This window comes from Tursiops truncatus, chromosome 12 (genome assembly GCF_011762595.2).
Source record: "Tursiops truncatus isolate mTurTru1 chromosome 12, mTurTru1.mat.Y, whole genome shotgun sequence".
Taxonomy (NCBI): domain Eukaryota; kingdom Metazoa; phylum Chordata; class Mammalia; order Artiodactyla; family Delphinidae; genus Tursiops; species Tursiops truncatus.
The window spans coordinates 23,514,160-23,529,288 of record NC_047045.1 but is presented as its reverse complement, the minus strand read 5'-3'; the positions used below and the strand labels follow the sequence as shown (position 1 = coordinate 23,529,288).

Genomic DNA, 15,129 nt, shown 5'->3' with positions numbered 1-15,129 from the left:
CAGGGAGGAGAGGAAAATTGCAACAGGACTCTTGGTTAATGGTTTCCAGAGATGATGTAGCAGGGCTGGAGTGGAGGAAGGAAAGTGGGATATGGGGGAGAATGACTCCGAAGTGGCCCATAGTTGCGGTAGGTAAAATAAAGTCATTACGGTGGCTTCCCTTGTCCAAGAGGCATTGAGCAATGGTTCTGAAATGCCAAGGAAGGTATCATTTTTCCCTACCAAGGTATTGACTTTCCTCTTGCTTCTGGAACATGGGGGGAAGAAAAAAAAGCCCAGCTCTTACATCATGGTAAACAGTATAAACATTTAGTGAATCCGTTTTGTTTATTGTTTATACCACAAGCCTTTAAAACATTCCATTAAAAAACTGTCTCCTGCTCATTCATGAAATTCTTTTCCTCCTGCTTCTTCAGATTTGCTTACATGCATGCACCGTGCTTGGATGGGGATTTTTTCCTTCTTTTGCGGGAATAAAAGAGTTCATGAGAGAATGATGAGTGGATTATTGAAATATACATTCTTACATCAGATATGATGAAAGTATGCTATGTAGAGAAAGGGAATATTTTGAAACAGGTACAGAAAATTAGAAATGGGAGAATTCCAAAATACGCACCATGATGGTTTTCATTACGGTACCTTTCTGCGATTCTGCATTTATTTAGTGTCCTACTATGCAGCTGTTTTTTGAACCTCCCCAGAATGTAGGTCAACATCACCACGGTTCCTCATATATGTTGGTATTTTGAGAGTTGAGATATCTTGCCATTTTCTTCCCCAGACCTAGGTCTACTCAGGTTACATGTATGGTTTTAGTAATCGTGGAACTGAGCTCATGAATTCTTTCTGTTAGCACTCACCCCGGAATTATGACGGCAAGCGCGCAGATCACACCTTTACCTGGAATAAACAGAGCGCTCGTGACGGTGCTGGTCATATGGTCTAAAACTGAAGCTGCCCCACTGTTTTCTAGGCAGCCCTAATGATCTGACTGCGTAGTTACAAGGCAGTTTTCATTTATTTTACTCGAAGAGAGAACTGGTAAGTTTTTGTGGTGGTGAATTGTACACATTTTGACTGCGTGATATCCACATTATCGTAATGAGGTTAAGAGTTGTCATTATTTTAAACCTACACACATCCTTGAGTGTTCCTTCTACAACAGAATTTCTCAGTTTCAGCACTGTTGACATTTTAGAGCAGATAATTCTTATTGTGGGGGCCGTTTTGTGCCTGGTGGGATATTTAGCAACATCCCTGGCCTCTACCCACTAGATGCCGGTAGCACCCTCCTCCAGTCGTGACAACCAAAAATGTCTCCATGCACTGCAGGTGTCCCCTGGTGGGTAGAATCACCCCGACTCAGAACCACCTGTCTGTTCGTATTTTGGTTTGGAGGTTCACCCTCTGCCTCCTAGTCTAGGTGCTCAGTTACGTCTGAGATGGACTTAAAGGGTATAAAATAACATTTTTCCTCCTGCCATTTTTTCTAAAAGTGGGAACCCCAAGTTAGGTAAAGTTTTCGAAGGCTCAAGCAAGGGTATTTTAGGGAAGAAATTTTCCCACAGGACAACCTGGCGTTTTGTTGCACAGGACAGCCTCTCTCTTGGGCTTCTGGCCTTAGCAGGTGGAACCCTTCAAGGCTGCGCTTTCCCAGGGCTATTCAAGAGCAGATGACTCCACTGGCTGCGCCTGGGGGTGTTGACCTGCGGAGAAGGGGGACTTCTCTTCCCGGACCGAGCAGAGCCCCAGGCCACCAGTTCAGTGGCTCTCGCCAGGCTCACCTCCTTCCTCTCCAGCCCCAGAAAGAGGGGAAGAGGCAGGACCACAGTTCTTTCTTTGGAGCAAAGCAGACATCCTCCCCAATCCCAGTGGCTGTGGTCTCCGAAGCTGGAACTCTCGTTAAGCAAGGAATGTGGAGCTCTCCACAGGCTAAGGCAGCCATAAATTTCCTCTGTTTGTTTTGTAAGGACTAGTGTCGACTGCCGTAATGAGATCAGAGGATCCCCTGGGGACCAGGCCTCCAGGTCAGCGGCTGGAGCCGTTTTCTGTGGCTGTTCTCTTGGCTGCTGTGGGAGGATGAGGCCCCTCTCCAGACCACGGGTGTGATGTGGGGATGTGGTTGCATCCTAGTCTTACTTCTCATCCTCTTTGCCTCTCTCGTGCTACCAAAACGTCAGTGTGCGGTCATCCAGCTCTAGATCGTTGAAGAGTTGACGTCAGGCACATTCCTTTCCTCAGAACCCAGGACAGACTTAGCTAGCTGGGTACAGAGAGTGCAGGGCGGTGACGGCTTCCTTGGGGTAACTTCCTGCGCAGCTGATGCTGGCTGAGGGCACATCTCTCAATGCCTGGCCTGACCCTTAAGCGCTTCTTCACCCAGCATCACTCTGCTAGGAGGAAAAGTCAGGGTGTGAGTCACGACAATACGGCGTATGCTACAAAGAACATATTTCTAGCTCTTGCCTGAATTACAGCCAAATGGCCACAGAGGGGACGGCTGGATATGCCAGAATTGCGTTTAGGGAACCCCCAAACTGGAATTTGTGACAGAACAGTATCCTGAGCTGGTGCAGCCTGGCCCCCGTCCAACCCCCAGCCCCACTCCACCCACCCCCAAAATCCTTAGGTATGTTGGATGAAATAGAAAATAATAAGTGCATCGTGAGCTCGAAGGCAGGAAAGGGAGATAGCAGGTGCCAGAAGACGCTGATGCCACAGACCGGGCCATAGGTTCTGTGGTGTTTATACTCCCACAGGAGCTGTTGGCCCACAGCAGCAAGATGAATTCCCTGCAGAGTCTCTCTGTGGGGTTCTGAGTGTGAGTGTTTGGGGCACAGGGCTGGGGAGATGGGCATCCGGTGTTCCGTTGTTTGAATGGCTGTGGGCTCCCTAGTTACACTACCTGCAAGGTGTGGGAACTTCAGTTATTTTGACGCTAAACTCATTTGAGAGCACTGAGAGCCCCAGCGCCCTGGCAGAAGCAAACTTTAGGACACAGGGTGCCCTCACAAAGAACAAGCCACACTGTGGAGAAGCTGGTGTTGGAAAGGACGAATGTGAGCCTCAGGGAAGCAGAGGTCAACAGAGAATCCCTGAGATTGCTTTCGACAGGGGTCCATCGTGGCAAATTGAGCTGGAGAATCAATGAATGTTTCTTCCCAGAGGAACAAGGCATCACACCCAGTCTGACTTGCTAAACACATGAGTTTCGCTGTAAGCACTCTGCTCCCAATAAGGCGATTGCCTCTCACTACGACCTATCTATCCTCAAGGTATTATTGAGAATATTTAAATTCCTTAATTAGAAACCTTTTATTGGAGAGATAGCTGGTCCCCTTGAGCTTCTGGAAAGAGATAGCTTCATAGTGATTTCCATCGTCTTCCTTTTCAGTGGGTCATTCTGAAGTCCCCCGCTGACTAGGCTGTCTGTTGAGTTATTTTAGCTTCTCACCAAATCACAGGAAATGTGTTTGCCTGAATTGTTCAGCAAACCCCCCAAGGGAGAAGGAAGCTGAGATTGTTTGAAGGTCTCTGGGATTCTTTCAGCATAACATCAAAGAAACCTGGGCAAGTCAGTCATGGTTAGTAAACCTTTGTCCTAGAGGAATACAAGTCAGCCGTCTCAATCCAAAGTGGACAAATGGACTGGGGATTTGCCTCCACCTGTGGCCAGACACCAGGTACACTGCTGGCAGTGACATGCACTGTTGGCAAACGTGAGTTGAGGATGCTAAAATTAAGGCATGATTCTTTATTTATTAGTAGGGTGATGAAATTGCTTACGTTTAATTTTTTTCTTCTGAAGCATGCAAAGAGTGCCCAAATAGTACCCTGTTGACCTAAAAGTGATGCCACACTTCTTAAGAGAAAACTCCTCAGTATTTTATTCTTAATTTGAACCTGTTTTTTCATTTAGTCTCAAAATATTCTGGCCAAGTGAGGAGTAGATATAGATATTGTCATTAAAGCATCAGAAGAACATAAAATGAGAAGAAAAGGCTCAGTTGGTGCCCGATTTAAGGAAGATCTTCCTAAATGTTTGTCACCAGCAATTTAGCCTGCTATAACAGAATACCATAGACTGGGAAGCTAAACAGCAGTTTATTTGTCACAGTTCTGGAGGCTGGTAAGTCCAAGATCAAGGTGCCAGCCCATTTGGTTCCTAGTGAGGGCTCTCTTCCAGACAGCTGACTTCCTAATATATCCTCACATGGCGAGGAGAGGGAGAAAGAGAGAGAGAGAGAGAGAGAGAATGCATGCACACACGTGAGCTCGCTGGCATCTCTTCTTATAATGGCACTAATCCCATAATGGGGGCTCCACCCTCGTGACCTCATCCAAACCTAATTACCTCCCAGAGGCCCTGCCTCTAAATATCATCACACTGGGAATTAGGCAACATATGAATTTTGGGGGGACACAAACATTCAGTCCATAACAACATTATAATTAAATTTTGCATATATTGAGTGCCTACTGCATGTAAGGCAGTGGGATAAGTGCTGGTTATTTGGGCATAAAACAGACAAAATCTCTTCCCTTGAAATACTTATAATCCAGTAGGGTAATTGAGAGGTGAACACCTACGTACAATTACAAGCAGAATGAGGTGGTGCTGAATGGTGATGGGAAACAGGAAGAGGAGAAGAGCCTCATCTTTTTTAACATCATGCATACAGTACTTTCTTCATGTTTTCATTTAATCCTCAAAATAATCTTAGGAGGTATAAAGAATTTCCCCAGATTTTACAGATGAAGGAATAGAGACTCGGAGAAGGTTAGTGCCAAGAGGCAGCGTTGACATTCACACTGGTGTGGTTCCAGGGAAGCCACAGCAGTACAACCCTAGAGGGTCAGGAGACAGGCTGGGAGCCACCAGCCCTGGAGATTTAAAGGGACAGAGAATCCCCCGACCGACATGAAAGGTGTACATGGTGTACATAACAGATACAACCTGACCGACCAAATCCAACCCGTACGGGATTTCCAAAGTATTAACCTCAATTGCCAACATTGAAAAAGCATGTGATTTTACGTAATCTCTCAACATTTTTGTCTTTCTTGAATGTCAGCTCTGGGGCCGCGTACCTTGTTCTTACTTTCTTGGAGCTACACCTGAGTGGCAGACTCTCCAGTCTCCCTACCCCGCATTGTCTTCTCTGGCCTATTCCCTCATGTCATTCTTTCTTGACCCCTTAGGCATCTGAATTTGTGTCCTCTGGTTTAAATTGCCACCCAGGCAAGAGAAGTAGGCTGAACCAGGCCCCCTCTTGGGAGCTCTTCTGTACTGTGCCTTTAATTAAGATACTCCTAAATCACTGAAATTGATCTTTCATAGCGTGATAGCGCTAAACTTAGATATCCTGACTTAGGCTTTGACTACGTACGGGGAACCCCCAGCATGCATGCCAGAAGCGGTCATCTGAACGCAGCTGACACTCTACCCCTTGGCACTGTGCTGCTGACACTCTGCTACTCCCCGTCTGGCTCTCAAGGCAACTTTTGTGTGTTAACCAGGAGTGTCTCTCTCCTTTGTAATCCTTTCATTTCCTCTTCCTTATCACAGTTTCCTGTTGAAATATAGCTCATAGGCTAGTTAGTATTTCAGAATATTAATTTTCAAATTGCCAGGAAGAAGACTTCTGATGATGCTCGGTGGCCAGATGCTCTCACCCTTCTGGCTAGGGTCATGTGTTTTCTGTGACACGCCGTGAAGGCAGGGTGGCCAGCGTTGTCCTGTCTCTTGGGGCAGAACCATGGTATGGCATGTTTGCTGCCTAAAGCTGGGGGTGACAAGGGCACAGAGGTCCTGAAGAACCAGAGCCACGTGTCTGCTGGAACCCTGAGGATGGAGAAGGACTTCAAGAAGTTCCTCAGGGAGCATTGCTCTGGTCCCTCTGCTCCTTATTCAGGAAGAGTGGAAGGAGACAGCCACTTGGGATGTGTGTGCACATTCAGGGTAGGGGACAGGGGTCTGTTTGCTATTTCACCTTTGGATCCTTTAATCCCCGCACCACACCCCTTATTGTGGAAGGGAGGAATTGGACTGTCTGTAATTAAATGGTCTTACATTTTCCAGTTTTGCACGAGGAGATTCCACTTGAAGGTGGTCAGGACTTGGCTTCAGAGACGTGTGAACTACTGCAGCCCATGAAATTTACTCCCCCGAGGTGGAAGGTATTAGGGCTCTTCCTCTCATCTGTTCATGCGGTTTCCCAAGCTCCTAAGTCCTAGATTTTGAGAATTTCTTCTAGACTCTTATCATCTTGCCTGCTCTCCCTTTCTTTCCAAAATCTGTTCATCTTTTTATTCCCTTATTCCTTCCCCACAAGCTCTTGGGTCCTCATGCTGCAGCCCTAAGTTTAGGATGCTGGATTCAGTGGTGGGAGGGAAGGGACTGGAGGCCATTCCACAGGCTGACCTCAGGGTGTGTTATATGTAAAAGCCAGAAGGAACTTGGACACTGTGAGGTATAAACGGCTGGTTCCTGTTGATGTGTTCCCATAGAAGTGCCTGAGCTACCCGGCTTTGAGTTGTATCACAAAAGGCTTCTAGAATGAGCATCTTGGTAGGGGGTGCGGGTGTTGGAGTGGGGAAAAAAGCCCAGTTCATCATATTCCATTGATGGGTAGTAAGTATTAGTTGTATTTTCAAGGGCCAAGAAATAGCGCAGTACACACACACACACACACACACACACACACACACACACAGCCCTTTGACATGTTTAAGCTTCTCTTTAGAGTAAGGAGAAGAGAATAAAGTTGGCTTATGCTGTTCTCACCATATACCTCTCTACTCCATTATCAGTGATCCAGGCGACATACGCTTTTCTCTGTGGTAGGTGGAGACTGGTGGTAAATAAATAGTGGTGAAACAGGTAGGCCCAGGCTTAACTTTACTCCAACTCCCACTTGCTGACACTCGGGCCCTGAGAGTGTATAATCCCAGAGAAGCCATAGGATGCGGCATTGTCATCAGAAGCCTGAGTCTCTGGGTCCCTTCCGCAGTGAGGACCAGCTGGCGAGGGGCACTCGGCCACATCGCTGAATCTGTCTCCAGGGCTCTGTTGGTTCGCCTGCCCTTTGCTTTTCTCCTTTCTTTGTAGCCTTCACCTTTTCTTTTCATTCTCTCTTTGCTCTCTTCTTCTTACACGTCCCCAGTCACCACCTCCCTGCTTACCCACACTTCTTTACCCGCCTGGAAAGACGAATTGCATTTCATTAACCTTTTAGATGCCTCAGCTTGACCTTGGGCTTTATTGAACCAACCCTGTTAGGAGCAACTGAGTGGAAGAAGTCACGCCTTGGTCTCTGGGATGGGCTTTCTCCAGCCACCCTTGAAAGGCATCTGTGCTTTCCTTTCGCTTAGTATCAGGAGAATCCAGCTTCATGAACCATTAAAAAAAAAAAACACTGAGGGCTTCCCTGGTGGCGCAGTGGTTGAGAGTCCGCCTGCCGATGCAGGGGACGCGGGTTCGTGCCCCGGTCCGGGAGGATCCCACATGCCGCGGAGCGGCTGGGCCCGTGAGCCATGGCCTCTGAGCCTGCGTGTCCAGAGCCTGTGCTCCGCAACGGGAGAGGCCACAACGGTGAGGGGCCGGCGTACCGCAAAAAAAAAAAAAAAAAAAGAAAAGAAAAAAACACCGAAAAATAGAATAAAGAAGAAAACTCCCTTGATTCCACTATGGTAACTCTGGTATCTTTTCCTCCAAGGCTTTATACTTAAGAGGCAGCCTCATTGTTTAAGCTGTGGATTTTTCTAAGCTTCTTCATAAGCTGAATTGGCTATAAAACAACGAGGTTCTCTGTGTTTCAAAGGAGATCAAAAGAACTTCATGGAATAAGGTCGGTCTTCTCTGTTGCTGTCCAGAAGCAAACTGACCCAATTTCTAATTCTGTCGTCCATTTGCTGAGGTGTTTTGTGTTAATGGTGGTCTTTGAGTGTGTGTATGTGTGTTTTATTGGGGGAGGTTTTTTTTTTGCGGTACGCGGGCCTCTCACTGCTGTGGTCTCTCCCGTTACGGAGCACAGGCTCCGGCCGCGCAGGCTCAGCGGCCATGGCTCACGGGCCCAGCCGCTCCGCGGCATGTGGGATCTTCCCGGACCGGGGCACAAACCCGCGTCCCCTGCATCGGCAGGCGGATTCTCAACCACTGCGCCACCAGGGAAGCCCTGGGGGAGGTTTTTTATTGGTGGTCTTTGAACATATTTTAATTCTGTAGTATCTTTAAGGGAAGTCACTTCCAGCCCAGGGTCTACTGCCTACTATAGCATGACTAAGAAGAATTCTTTTTCCTCTCTGCATCTGGTGTCCTAATTAGGAAAACTACCACTCAGATTGATCTCAGTACTAAATAAGAGTATTAATATAAAAGTGCATTGTACAGTTTCGTGCGCTGCATAGCTGTATTCAGTTTTTTTTTAAGATTTATGATCCTGGACATGAAAAGATTTTCCTCTTTTTAAGAAAACCCTGAAGTCAACTTGCAACAATTATCAACATTGTTTTTAAGGTCCTGCATTAAGAGTCATGACATCATCCTAGGCTTTATGAGTGAGAGCAAAGAAAAAAAATCTATTCATAATATTTATTAAGAACTTTCTAGGTGACTAATATTTCCTTTGAAGAGTTTTTATTCTGACTTTGTTATAGAACCAACATACATGAAAATGAGACAGGAACACTTGGTGAGGAGTGGGGATGGTGGAATGATTGGAGCTGGGTGGGATTCCCTTGGGGAAATTATGTTCAAGAATCCTTGTCTGTTTGTTATTATTTCCTTGTGCCCACCTTTCCTGTGTTGATACCACTGTGTCCATTTGAATGGAATTGTGACATCAGGCATCTCTGCCAGGCTTTTGGACAAACTTCCCAGTTAAGTGTTGGGCTGTAGTTTTTAAACAGATCAGATACATATGTCAAAAAAAGGAATTAACATGTATAGAATTCGACTTTAAAACCCAGAAATTCACTAGCATCTGTTTCTGGAAATTCGAAGGTAAAAGTTACATGGAGAATTTTCTTTCAGTCGCTTTAAGGTTGGTTAGAGTTAGATGTTGGATTTTCTTGGCTTTGAAACAGTGATTACTCAGGCCTCATGTACAGATGAGGGGGTTTGGATGTAGTTTAGGCTACAGAGTCAGAATTCCAGGGTCTCTCCATGTGGTACATCATTGTTAAAATACGTCATTGCTATGACTGAATGTGGTATTTTCTTTGGAATCTGTGTCTCAAATAGCCAGGGAGTGATCTTCCGTTTCCTCTCCCTATCTTCTGATTTATAATAATAGTGTATTCAAAGAATAGTAATGTGTGCGAAGTAGGAGTTTATCTTTCGAAAATGTATATTGCAAAATCACTTTCTTAATGGTGCAAGTTGTTAATATGGAGAATACAGCCTTGGACTTCTGTGCCCTCGACTCAGTTAGCAGACATGCGTCTTGTTCTCCGACAGACCAAGGCTGGCTGCTAAGAGCCAGAGGTGATGGTAGGCTAGTGGGATTCTGAGTACTTCTTCCTTTTTCTATTGAACATTTTCTAGATTGTTAATATAGTTAAAAACAATATATTTTTTAAAGCACTGCGGTTCCGCTTAAACCTCAAATTCCAGTCTTTATGGAAAGGTTCAGATATATAAATCCTTCCTAGATGCAACCTGAAAAAAAATAATACAGAAATAAGGTGATTATAAGGCACCTTACGTGTTTTGTTCTCCTCTCAAATCCACCCAGAAACATCTTTCAAAGGAAAAGGCTACAAATCCAATTATGTGGTTGAAGATATTTTCTTTCTGTATTTTTTCGTAATATCTGACAAATTAGGAATCCTGGAAGTGAACAATGACTGTTCAATTCTAAAATGTAATTCAAATGAATCAAAAAACCTACCTAAAGAACCAATAGTGTGGATAAAAACGTGGACCCTTATTTCCTTAAGGGTCCTTTCCTTATTGAGGAGACGTTGGGTCATCTGCTTCATTAGGCCCACAGTACAGAACTCCTGAATTCTTTTATGGTACACTTCCTCCCAAAAAGCTCTGTGAAAGCTTCTAGCTCGTAAGCCCTGACAGTGGTACAATCAGGCTCTAGCAAATGCTGGTCTGTTCCTTTTTTTTTTGGCCATGCCATGAGGCATGCAAGGTCTTAGGTCCCTGACCAGGGATCGAACCCGTGCTCCCTGCAGTGGAAGCATGGAGACCTAACCATTGGACCACCAGGGAAGTCCCAGCTGGTCTGTTCCTTTATTCCTGTGGGCAGCACGGAAGGCATTTAGGTTTGGCATACATGCTACTCACATGCTAGATCCTTTCCCTTCCTCAGGAGGCCAAAGCCTGCACTAGAAACCCTTACATAACTGACCTCTCTGGCTTACTGGTCACTATATCCTCAGTACTCAGCACCTAGTAAGTACTCAAAAAATAGTTATCGAATGAATGAGTGTTCTTGTCCCTGTGTATCTGCAGTCACTCTGAGCATATAATATCCAGCTTTTCCTCGGACACTGGCGTGCCCAGTGTCTGTGGCCTCAAGACTCTTGATTGGACTCTTCTAGACCTGCACTGTCCAGTACAGTAGCCACTAACCGTTACATGTGGCTATTTACATTGAACTTTAATTAAAATTACATAAAATTTAAAATTCAGCCCTCAGTTGCACTAGCCACATTGCAAGCGCTCAGTAGCCACATGTGGCTAGTGGCTGCCATATTGAATAACACAGCCGTGGAGCCTTGCTATCGTGGCAGAAAGTTCCACTGGACATGGGACTGCTCTGGGCCTTCCTGAACGCCGGCTGATGGATATCCTCTTTGTCTTTGCAGTGCAGCTGTCTGCTGCAGGAAGTGAGGTCTGCGGGACCAAGGTGAATCTTTAAGAGCTGCCTTGCATTGTGACATGTCTGATCCCTTGCTGCAGTCCCTACAGCATGAACAAGGTAAGAGGTACTTTGGAGGCTCATCCTTTGTGTCTTTATGGTACCATGATTTATTACCCTGGGTATGGGATAACTTTCTGTCGCGTGAGGAGGTTGCATGTCCTGCCAGAAGCATTCCAGAGGTTGGCAAGCAGTGTTGACAGGCAGGGTCACAGGGACTGGTGGTGGTGTAGTCTTCCAAAGGTGTCAGCTGTGTTTATCAGAGGCCTCTGAGCAGCTGAAATATTGGTTGTTAGTGTAATGGCCCTGGCATGAATATTGGAAGATTGAGGCTCTGGAGCCAAACTACCTGGGTTTAAATATCAGCTCTTACAGATACTAGCTTTGAGGACCTTGGGAAAGTGGCTTAAGTGTTCTGTGCCTCAGTTTCCCCATCTGTAAAATGTTGATGATAATGGTACCCGCCTCACAGGGTTGTTATAAGGATGAAGTGAATTAATATGTGTACCAGTGTTTAATATAGTCCATGTCTACATTATAAGCATTTGATCAATGTTTGCTGTTGTTCTTTTTGGTGTTGGGGACACTCTTGTCCCTTAGACATTGTTGCCAGAGAGTCCTGGGTGCATCTGCAACATTTCCACTTTATTCCCTGATTGATTCAGCAGGCAGCAGTTGATTACCAGATGGGCACTCTGGGGATGAACGATGAATGGGGCTTAGGTCTTACCTTCAGCAGGTGACAGACGATTTGGGGGCACTGTGGCTAGTGTGAGGCATGTACCAGAAGCTGTGGAAGCACAGAAGGGACACCCAGCTTTGGGGGATCTGGATAGGAGAGTATAGAGGAGGTGACATCTTGAGTTGGATTCTGTACCATACATGATCATTTCTTGGACACAGAAGTAAGGCAGGGCATTCCAGGTAAAGGAAACAACCTATGTAGAGGCACAAAAGCATATGAGAAAGTCTGACGTGTGTAGAGAAGTCCTGGAGCAGGATTTCTCAATCTTGACACTATTGACGTTTGGACCAAGTGATCCTTTGTAGTGAGAGGCTGTCTTCTGTATTGGAAGTGTTTAGTAGCATCCCTCTCCCCCAACCTCAGTTGTGACAACCAAAAATGTCCCCACACATTGGCCAGTGTCCCTCGAGGGGATGAACATGCCCTGGTTGAGAACACCTGCACTGGGAGAAGATGCCAGATGTGAGCCCAGAGAAGGAGGGAAGGGTTGCATTCTGAGAGCCACTGAAGGATTTAAAACAGGGGAGAGACATTTCCAGAGACTGCAGGAAGAGGTAACCGCAGGTTGTGATGGAGTTGGACAGCGCTTTTAGATGATTTGGTCTTAAAAACGGATTATGGAATTCCTAGCCTTTAGAAAGCCCATGTAACTTGTTGAGATCGTTTTACTAACATCCCCTTTCCGGGGGTAATTTTTCTCATGGCCCTTTGTTTGGCCTTCTCACGGGCACGGCTGCTTTACCCCATCAGAAGAAACCAGAAAAAAGTAAGCAATTGTTTTTTGAGAGATTTTCATTTGGCTGAGACAAGCCACAGAAGAGGAAAACTTTGCTGACCTTTTCCCCCCTCTGGCTTCAATACTTACCCTCTTTTAAAAATCTATCTATCTCTCTATATTTTTATTGAAGTATAGTTGCTAGACAATATTATGTAAGTTACAGGTGTACGATATAGTAATTCACAACTTTTAAAGGTTATACTCCATTTATAGTTATTATAAAATATTGGCTGTATTCCCCATCTTGTACAATATATCCTTGTAGCTTATTTTATACCTAATAGTTTGTACCTCTTACTCCCCTCCCCCTCCCCCCTTCCTTCTCCCCACTGGTAACTGCTAGTTTGTTCTCTATATTTGTGAGTCTGCTTCTTTTTTTGTTATATTTATTAGTTGTATTTTTTAGATTCCACATGTAAGTGAAATCATACAGTATTTGTCTTTCTCTGACTTATTTCACTTAGCATAATGCCCTCCAACAGTCTTTGAGGAGTGAGCTTTTGGAATCCTAGTTGGGCAGGTATTGTTCCCCAAAGTCATAATTGGAGGGCAAGGAGGAGAGGAGATCTATCACGGCAGTTACTGCAAATCTTGGCTTCTATCACTGACAGTTTGGTGTAGTGAAAAGCTAAGACAGCTCTTGGGAAATCTCAGATTGGCAGGCTCAGTATGCTGTTTCAGCCCTGCCCGAAGTTTCTCCGGGGCAACGCAAGACCTGATGTCATGGTTTGGCTCTTGACACACAGCTGGGAACCAGACTCCTTAGAAATTTCAAGTGTGTCTCAGTAGGTGTGTCTGTTGCTTGGGAGGTTATGTTCTGCCCGAGTGACCCAGTGAATGCTCTATTTTATGTTATTTTAATTTAAAGTGGTGATTAAGCATGATGTGTAACCTTCATAGGTCAGCATTTTTCTTACAGTTTTCTTGGCATAAGACAAAAAAAAAAAAAAAAAAATAGGTCACCCTCTGGGGAGGAAACAGATCTCAGCACAAATAAAACTAGATAGTCATCTCATCAATTAGGATATGTAAGTCAGAACGTTGGAAATATTTTTGTGGGTGTGATTGATTTTCTAAGTAGAAGTGTTCCCAGAAAGCTGGAGACATTTGAATTGTACACTTTCCACTTCCTTGGACATACACGGTAATCACGCTCTTTCCTTCCCAAACTCCACCTAGTTATGGGACACTTTAACCAGGGAGGTGTCCAGATGGGGAGGGGGCTGGAGCATCCTGGGGTCCAGTGTTGTTCCTCTGATGCACCAGGGCAATTCTGACCACAGTTAGGCATTGACAGCTCTCTTTTGGGTCAGTTGGAGACGATACCCTCTAGAAAACATGGGAATGGCCACAGGGCACCAGGAATTGGCAGTTTGTCTAACTATTTTAATGGGATAACCTGTCAGTGAACTGCTGGCAGCCAGGTAGAGCCTTCATTCCTCACATTCTGGAACTTCAGTCTGTGCCTGGATCTGGGAACACACCAAGAAGGGGTGCAGTTCCAGTCCTCAGACAGCCAGCACGCTGTCTGTCTGAGCACAATGCTCATCGTGAACCTGGGGCCCTTTCTGGAGGCTGGTGTACATGGGATATGTCAGGTTGATACCCAACCTGTAGGTTTATACAGAGTGGATACCCTCACGTCTATTCACCTTTTGAATATTGTAAACAGACTTTAGTGGTTGTACATTCTGGGCTTTATGCGCTAGCCTTACACGTTAAAGAAATTGTGGGTGCACAGATTTCCCCAGGGTGCTGTTTCTGCCCGGCCCTATGCAGACTTGAAGACCATCTTTCCAACTTTCACACTCTCCTTGGATCTTTTTCCAAGAGCTGATTTTCCAATCTTTAATATTGATCAAAAACTTTAAAATTAGAATTTAACTTTGAATTTTGTCCAAATTCTTTACCCTTTCTACTTTCTTGGCTATTCTCTTGTTAATAGGTACAAATATTTATTATATATGATATAAATATTGTTAACAAGAAGGATTGGTGTTTCGTATGTATGTGTGTTATCTATATGTTAACATGCTGTAAAGAGAGGGTTTTAGTGTGTTACTTGGAAAATCATAGCCAAATGGGAGGCAAGTTAAACAGGATGGGATTTGGGGGAGGCAAATTGGGCAGAATGGCGTACGTTCAGTACATGCCACTATATACACAAAAGCACACTTACAGGAACAACATTCTGCTCTTGAAAGCAACCTTGGAATTACAATCCTAAACTCTTTCCCTCATGTCCATCGTTCTCATGAAGGCACATCGCATGCTGTTCTCTGCCTTGAATTTGTGAGAACACTCCATCTGATTGAAAAATAATTGATTTTTCCGTTGTTGCACAGAACGCTCTCCACCCTGCCCCCACAGTGAAAGTGAATCTTCTTGAGAACTGTTTCTTCCTTGTCATGTTCAAATAAAGCCAAATCTGATTGTTACTGCTTTGGACACGCGCCATAGCAGCAAATGAAGGAGGGTAGTGTCTTTTATCTCTCTTGGTGGGTGGATGCCGCTGTTTTGCTTACTATATGCCCGACAGAATTTTTTCGCTGAATGTTTTCCAGTCTTCAACACCATATCTTACTGTGCCAGGTTTGAGGCAGTTTTACCTTTACACTCAGATCAAAATCTCTACAGTCGACAGAAGAGTAACACTGAAATTTAGTTTCTGCCTTCATTTAGAGTTTTTCTTCCTTTGCAGCTCTTTAATATGAAGCAGGGAAGTC

At 45.0% G+C, this 15,129-nt stretch overlaps 1 protein-coding gene across 1 annotated transcript in view; it reads left to right on the top strand.

The window, feature by feature from the left end:
- BACH2 (BTB domain and CNC homolog 2) overlaps window positions 1-15,129 on the top strand; it is a 361,717-nt gene that overhangs the window by 73,438 nt on the left and 273,150 nt on the right. The window contains exon 2 of the mRNA XM_019929440.3: window positions 10,828-10,940. The gene's annotated coding sequence lies outside the window, so the exon portion shown is untranslated. The remainder of the gene's footprint in view (window positions 1-10,827; window positions 10,941-15,129) is intronic.